The sequence below is a fragment of the Erythrolamprus reginae genome, chromosome 2 (assembly GCF_031021105.1).
Source record: "Erythrolamprus reginae isolate rEryReg1 chromosome 2, rEryReg1.hap1, whole genome shotgun sequence".
NCBI lineage: Eukaryota > Metazoa > Chordata > Lepidosauria > Squamata > Dipsadidae > Erythrolamprus > Erythrolamprus reginae.
The window spans coordinates 34,293,178-34,301,812 of NC_091951.1; the positions used below are offsets into that span (position 1 = coordinate 34,293,178).

At 43.2% G+C, this 8,635-nt stretch overlaps 1 pseudogene; it reads right to left on the minus strand.

The window, feature by feature from the left end:
* Window positions 1-1,357: 1,357 nt before the first annotated feature.
* On the minus strand, window positions 1,358-8,094 carry LOC139158349 (TNF receptor-associated factor 2-like; annotated as a pseudogene).
* Window positions 8,095-8,635: the final 541 nt, after the last annotated feature.

The following is an 8,635-nucleotide window of genomic DNA, read 5'->3' on the forward strand; positions in this document are numbered from 1 at the left end:
CTGAAGGGCACTTCAACCTACCCATCTGCTTCTCTTTCTCCCGCTACGGGCTTTTGGCACTCTTAACACCTCAATTGCTAGGTAATTGTGCCATTGTCTTCCACAGCCATTTTTAAGTCTTAACAAGGACCATGCAACAGCCTACAGATGGGAGAAATGAATCTCTTTTCACCTATGTGCAACAGGACAGGTTATGAACATAAGATCTGAGGAATTCCATCTCTTGGTAAGGCTATAATATGGAGGTACCAGACAATAAATATAATTTGTATGATTTAGAAACATAGAAACATAGAAGACTGACGGCAGAAAAAGACCTCATGGTCCATCTAGTCTGCCCTTATACTATTTCCTGTATTTTATCTTACAATGGATCTATGTTTATCCCAGGCATGTTTAAATTCAGTTACTGTGGATTTACCAACCACGTCTGCTGGAAGTTTGTTCCAAGGATCTACTACTCTTTCAGTAAAATAATATTTTCTCATGTTGCCTTTGATCTTTCCCCCAACTAACTTCAGATTGTGTCCCCTTGTTCCTGTGTTCACTTTCCTATTAAAAACACTTCCCTCCTGAACCGTATTTAACCCTTTAACATATTTAAATGTTTCGATCATGTCCCCCCTTTTCCTTCTGTCCTCCAGACTATACAGATTGAGTTCATTAAGTCTTTCCTGATACCTTTTATGCTTAAGACCTTCCACCATTCTTGTAGCCCGTCTTTGGACCCGTTCAATTTTGTCAATATCTTTTTGTAGGTGAGGTCTCCAGAACTGAACACAGTACTCCAAATGTGGTCTCACCAGCGCTCTATATAAGGGGATCACAATCTCCCTCTTCCTGCTTGTTATGCCTCTATCTATGCAGCCAAGCATCCTACTTGCTTTTCCTACCGCCCGACTCACACTGCTCACCCATTTTGAGACGGTCAGAAATCACTACCCCTAAATCCTTCTCTTCTGAAGTTTTTGCTAACACAGAATTGCCAATGCAATACTCAGATTGAGTATTCCTTTTCCCCAAGTGCATTATTTTACATTTGGAAACATTAAACTGCAATTTACCCATTGGCGTGGAGTTTTATCCGACTAAGAAAAGCATTTCTAATCTTGGACCAGAACACTGCCTTTTTTTCCACCCCACATAACTAATGGCTCTAAATTTCCCACAGTAAGGTGTTTTTTAGAGAATTAGCAGAATCACTGGATGGTTGGACATCCTCTCTATTTAATAATGACCCAAGAACTACATTAAATGGTTTAAAATCATGATTTAAGAGTGGAAAATTGGAATCCAACTTCAGTTCGCTACTGCATTTACATTATTTTTTTCTATAAGAAACATAAAACACTTTTCATTAATCGTAAAAATATAATGTTTTATTCGCATATCAATACACAGGTAGTCATACATAATAAATACCAGAGTTAATAAATAAGAATGCGAGGTAGAAAAAAATGTCAAGACTAAGGAAGTACATCCTAAAATTCTTAGTGGTTATTGCAAAGTCCCTTTTCTATAAATAGTGCTATGGATATAATTAATAATTAAAATTGGTGTTTTAAAACAATCAGGCTCCTTCAATCCATGCAAACATTTAATAGGAAAACACTTCCCAAATGCACACATACACACGTAACAACATACCATTGCAAACATCCTATTTTGTGTTGTAATTCCGATACATAATAACTTATCACAAAGGATCACCCATGGAAAACCTTTGTGTTTCATCTTTTCATGCCAAATGTGTATTTTTAACAAACTGAAAGCAGTGGCCAAACATCTGCACTTTGGATATTATTATTTCTTTAGCAAATTATTCTACTTTGTCCATAAGAAACATGTCCTTGCATTGCCACATCACAGGTTAACAGATGGCAAAAATTGATCTTCCTGGTTTATTCATTTACAATTATTCTGATCTGGAGGAAGCTGGGAGGTGGGGAGGATTTCCAAATATAGTAGTTATTACTCAGGATTGGATATTTATAGGGAGGCATCTGACATCCTGGACCACTGAAAAACACATCATACAGTTCTCTTCATTTAACAGACATTCTCCAATAGCTGGCCATTAAAATCCCATAAAGGCTGTAATGTTTAGTAGATGCCCAACTTCAGTTTGAGGATAATAAACGATTGATTCCTCACGATTTCAAGCCAAAACAACAAGCAGGTTGTAGATGACCCTGAGAAGCAGTTGATGATCCATTTTAAATTGTGGTTGATACAGGTGGATAATAGTAAAGGGGGGAGGGGAAGAGATTTGATTTTTTTTAAAAAAATATTGAAGTATCAAAAGTAATGGAAATGCAGCGTACGTTCACCGTAGAATTTCTTCATCTCTTTCCAGAATTAAATGTCTATCTCAGGGATGAAATCCACCAGGTTCTGGAGAACCGGTAGCAGAAATTTTGAATAGTTTGGAGAACCGGTAGAGGAAATTTTGAGTAGTTCAAAGAACTGGCAAATACCACCTCTGGCTGGCCCAGAGCAGGTTGGGAATGTACATTTTGCAATATCCTTCCCCCAGGAGTTGGGAGGGAGTGGGGATTTTGCAGTATCCTTCCATTAGAGTGGGGTGGATCTGGTAGTAAAAATTGGATTTCACCACTGGTGTATCCCGATCAAATCCACCACAATTTTGAGGAAGAGCGTGTCATCTTTGAGGTAGTTGGGAATGTCCTCATGACTAGCAAATAGAGGGCTTCCACTGGCCACATTGAGTTTCTGGTGAGGCTGCTGGAAAGAGGTGCTTTGAGGGTCTGGGAGGAAGGTCTCCATCAGAGGCGATTTCCGTCGCGTGGGATCCAAGAGAGAGAAGGTGACCTTTTGTCGGAAAGGCCAAGGCAGAATGTCATCGTAAGGCCCTTTAGCCAACGCCAGGAAGAGTGACAGGTGGCCACCTTTTCCTACACCATCTCCATCAGGGTACAGTCGGACATAGAGGCGGTACCCGAAAGGATGAGTGGCGAAAGCTGGAGAGAAGATGGAATGCCTTTTCCCACTTTTGGCATCTTTCAGGAGTTTGGAGAAATTCTCTACTTTCCAAATCAAGATTCCGTCAGTGCTGGCCAGCTCCTGGGTGGATGGTCCAGAACCTTTGGTGCCATGAGGATTGTTACGAGTTTCCTGATTGGTTTTGAGCAACTCCTCATACTGGGAACAGCAGTGTTGGAGCGTTTTCACATTGGAGGTTTGTTGATTCAGCTGCCGACGCAAAGATGCAACCATCAGCTCCAGGGCCTCCATTCGCAGCTGGACAGCTTCGATGTTCAGTGAAGGACCACCCTACGGAAGGAGAAGATAAGCTCACATCAGAAGGGGAAAAACACACCAAAATTGGAGGCACAAAACCAAAACACTTATCATTGTTCTCAAAAGTTCAGCTGTTTTCCTCTTAACTCAGCTGCTTTGCTCATAGTTTCTAAATCAATAGGACCTTACAATAAAATCACCCTTTCTTTAAGTATTACATCACGAGTGACATTTGTTCATGTTGTGCTTCCATGTTTTGGCTGAAAATTCCTCCATTTTCGCTTGAGATTCCACAGAGTTCACTTCTTCAGTCTTTCAGTACTACTTTCTACAACTGGCTAGGTTCTCTTTGGATCCTAGTGGCAACTTAAGAAAACATGAAAGCGGGGTGAGCTTCAAAAATTTCAGCAGTGGGTTCTCGGCCCGGTTGATGGGTGGGCATGGCATGGTGGGCATGGCTAGTCAGCCTCCTGAATCATGGTGGGGAAGGGAGTGTTTTCACCTTCCCTGGGCTCCGGAGGTTTTCGTTGAGCCTCTTGGAGGGTGAAAACTGCCTCTGGAAAACCCATTTTCCTCCTCCCCGACCTCCACACAGGCCCTGCTCTTATCTCGCATCCAAAATGGGCCCTGTGGAGACTCCAGGGAGAGGCGAGCAGGATGGGGTGGGATGGGCGGAGCCAGCCAGGGGTGGGATTTCTCCAAACTGGCCATAATGTTATCTGTGGGTTCTCCCAGACCCAGGCAAACCTGTAGCAGCCCACCCTAATGAAGGATTCACATAGTGTCCACTCCAACCAGATGCAATTTTCTATCTATCTATCTATCCTTCCATCCATCCATCCATCCATCCATCTATCTGACAAGAGTTCATGGTTTGTGGCTGCAACCTCTTGTATTGTTGCTTCCCAGCAAATGGTATTTAAGATCTCTCCATGATTCAGGCAATAGACTAGAACCGTGTTGGCGAACCTATAGCGGGGGGGATTGTGTGCATGCATAGGTGGCAGCGCATGGTGTGTGTGTGGGAATGGGTGTGGGCTTGTGCATGCACGCTAGCACATGCACACACACCCTTTTGGCACCATCACTGGACTAGAAGCTACATCACCCCTGATCTGGTTCCTCTGATGCTCCATGAATTCTCATTCTCCATTCGCCTTTACAAAACCATTCATGCCCGCCGGTAATGATCGTTTAAAACTGACCATTGGAAATGAATTAGGCTTTCAAAGTTTATTCAATAACTTACCATTATAGGGGCAGTGACGCTCCAGTGTGCTTCTTTCTCTTTCTTTTCATTTTGGTCTTCAGGAATCAAAGCAGCATTTTCTGTAGTTCCGATAGGTACCACCGGGTGGCATAAATGCTCCTAAAATTAAAAATCAGGATAGCATGGTTCAAACTAGGGCTTTTGACACTGGATCACCACTCTGACACATAAACCAGATTGAGAAGTTCTAAAACAGGGGTCCCCCAAACTTGGCAACTTTAAGATTTGTGGACTTCAACTCCCAGAATTCTCCAGTAATATTTTTCAGGATATTAAGTAATAGTATTAATTATGAAAATTGCCATCACACCCCTGGACCAGTTCTTAACTCAGAAATCTTAATGAGATATTAATATCTATTTTTAACAGTGAATTTGAGGACGGACTGAAAAACAACGAAAGGGATTGTGTTCATTGAAAATACCTGGTATAATTTCAGAGTTCCCGTCCACCTGCAGTCAAAATTTGGGCAGGCAATCTGTGTGTCGAGAGCATCATTCTCTGCTGCTTTGTCACCATGGAACTGAAAAACGAAAGATTCAAGAAGTCAGATGACAATGATAAGAACTGTTCATGGTAACATTAAATCCATACCCTCCCTTATAACATCAACCTCCACCAGTAGGATGGTCTCTACCATTAGGTGAACTGAGATAGTAACGCCAAGGCAGTAGAACCTGAGAATAAGTGGCAAGGTGTCCCAAAGGCAACTTTCTTTTCTTTTTTGTCTTTGAAGTCATTTTGCTTCTCGTTCAAGAAGCTTCTTCATCCAGTCAGAACTAAAGAAGTTTCTTGGATGAGAAGCAAAACATCTTCTAAGAAAAACAAGAAAGCTGTTGCTTCTTGAAAAAGTACATATAGGACCTAAATCTGAAAAAACCCATAGACATTTAGTGGGAAGAATTTACAGGAAAAAGGTGAATGCCATATAGATGACTAACTCTAAACTCGGTGGTGGTGATGTACTTTCTGCTACAGGGAGTGAACTTTCACGTTGGTCCAGCTTTTGTCCCCTTCATCCTATTGGCCATCTTTTAAGATACAATTCCTCTCCGCCACTGGATGGAATCTCCATTATGCCAGTGGTGGGATTTAAGTTTTTTTTTAAACTAACGGTTCTGTGAGTGTGGCTTGGTGGGCATAGCAGGGGAAGGTTACTGCAAAATCCCCATTTCCTCCCAATCAACTGGGACTCGGTGGGGGGGGAGAATAGATGGGGAGGGGCCAGTTAGCGGTGGTATTTACCGTTCTACGAACTACTCAAATTTTCCACTACCCATTCTCCAGAACTGGTCAGAACCTGCTAAAACCCAGCTCTGCATTATACAAATCAATTATATGGCTTATTTTGGTTCAGCAATGGAGGTGCACTCATGCCGTGTGGAGCACAATTTTGAGAACATCAGGAGACCACCCCGCCACTAGAACAAGCCATCAGCCCATCTAGCCCCACTATATACATTTTTTGACTTTACAACGGCTACACTAATTTCCAAGGCAGAAAGAATTCTCTAGAACAGGGACCTCCATCCTTGAGTAACTTTAAGGTTGTTCAGGTGTGAGGAAAATTATGTTGAAACTCACCTCTTTGAGATGCAAGATCTTCTTACACGTAAGGCAGGAGACTATTCTCTCTGAGTCCCTGGGGAAGAAAGGATAAGAAAAGGTCAACTGAGTGAAAATCTAACAACAGAACTGAGGGCAATTTTGAAAGAAACATAGAAACATAGAAGTCTGACGGCAGAAAAAGACCTCATGGTCCATCTAGTCTGCCCTTATACTATTTTCTGTATTTTATCTTACAATGGATCTATGTTTATCCCAGGCATGTTTAAATTCAGTTACTGTGGATTTATCTACCACGTCTGCTGGAAGTTTGTTCCAAGGATCTACTACTCTTTCAGTAAAATAATATTTTCTCATGTTGCTTTTGATCTTTCCCCCAACTAACTTCAGAATTCTCTCACACGCTGAACTTTTTCCAACCATCGGCTAATTCCCTTCTTCAACATGTCCTTCACTCTACTTATCCTTTTGCTCTTCCTATTTTTTTTTAACTTAGGCAATATAACTCCATTTGTGATTTGATTTATCAAATCCATTTCGTTTTCCCTCCTTAACCAGGAAAATAAAAGGAGGGCTCAAGGCATCCAGCAATAAAACCCCACAGCAGGGCAGAATCCTGAGGAAAACCTTGTTCATTCATCAAACAAAAAAACACCAGAGCACTCGAATACAGAATGGGAGAGAGCTGTTTTTTAAAATAGATTCTGTATTTTTATATTTATATTTGAAATGTAATATAGATTATGAAAATACAGACTCTAAAAATAGCACATGGGAATAATCAAAACAGGTAGAGAATTAGACCGTACTGTAATTATAGTTACGCATTTATAACATCTTTAATTACATTATGATTTCATAATTACTATGAACATAGAAGTAATTAAGGTAGTAATTAATTAAGGAGCCTAACCTGAAATATGGTGAAAAGGTATGTATTAAGCAGGCAGCTGCCTGAAATTGGGGGAGCGGGGAGAAAATTCACAATTCATTCCAATCCAGAGAAACAGTGAACTGACAACTAGTCCCTATTAAGAGCAGAACCAAATACCAGAGAAAAATCTATCTTTTTGATCTATAGAAATGCCAAATGACTTGAGGGCACATAACTAATCAGTCACTCTTGAGCGGTGGAGTGTGACCATCTGTCTGTCTGTCTGTCTGTCTATCACACAACCAACAAATCACTTTTGAACTTGGGGTCTCTTTCTCTCCCTCACTCCCGCCTTCCTTCTCTCTCTCTCTCCCCCCCTCACTCCCTTTCTCCCTCTCTCTTTCTTTCTCCCTCCCTCCTCCTCCTGTCTTTCTTTCTCTTTCCCTCCCTCTCCGCCTCTTTCTCTCTCTCTCTCTCTCTCTCTCTCTAAGCTACTAATAAGAAAACATAGGGCTGCGTCCAAAAGGTCAAAGATTTCCCCCACTTGGAACCAAACTATTACAGGTAAGAAGATCAGCATTCTGGGAATTGGAGTCCACCCCGCCTTCAAGCTGCCAAGGTTGGGAAACGCCGACCTTATGTAGCCTAACTATCAACTTTGCCAAGTTCGGAAAACCCGCGGCACAAATTTGTTTGACCTGGAACACAACGCGAGCAACCCAGCCAGCTAAATCCAGACGTACAAAGTTCGACTCCCCTCTATGCCCCCTCAATTTCTGGCTCAGCATGATGGGGCTCGTAGTCCGAAAGCTTGAATGGCGGGGGAGGGGGACGGGAACGGGAACCCCCAGGTCGCGATTCTCTCTGCCCTTCCCAAGATCCTCCATGCCGCTCACCTGAAGAGCCCTTTCACGCATCTCCGGCAGTAGCGATGCCCGCATTCCCGCCTGTTGCGGGTTGGTCAAGAGGAACCCGCCAAGCCTGGCACAGCAGCCCTATTTTGCCCAGAGGGTCCATGGGCATCACGGACCCGCGGAGTTTGCCCATCATCCACGAGCCGAGCTGGTCCCTCCGCGAAGTTTCCAAGTTTGTCCTCCGGATCGATCCGCCGCCCGTTCGATCCGCCCGTCAACCAATCAATCAATCGATGGATCCGCCGAACGATCTATCTATCTATAAATATTTCTTCCTTCCCTCTCTCTTCCGTTCAGCTTCGTAAACTGAGTCCGCCGGGCGGGTGGAGAGTTTTTATACAAGACGCCGCCGGAGTCCCAAGCGTGACTCATCCGAAGACGCACGAGGGAATCCCAGGGCGCAGAGCCAAGCCGCGTCCTCGGCTTGAGCGTAAGAAAAAGGAGGGTGGGCGGAACCCGAGAAGGGAGGGGAAATGCCTCGACTTGCCCGGACTTCTGGGAGGGACCGTGCAAGAGACGGAGCAATGGGGGAAAATGCCGTTCCGAGGGGTTAAAAAAAAAAAAAGGAAATCGAATATCTAATAATCCGGGAAGGGGAAATTAGGCGAGGGGAATAGGGAGAAGGAAGGAAGGAAGGAAGGAAAGGAAAGGAAGGAAGGAAGGAAGGAAGGAAGGAAGGAAGGAAGGAAGGAAGGAAGGAGAAAGAAGGAAAGAAAGAGAAAGAAAGAGGGTGGAGGGAGGGAGGGAAAA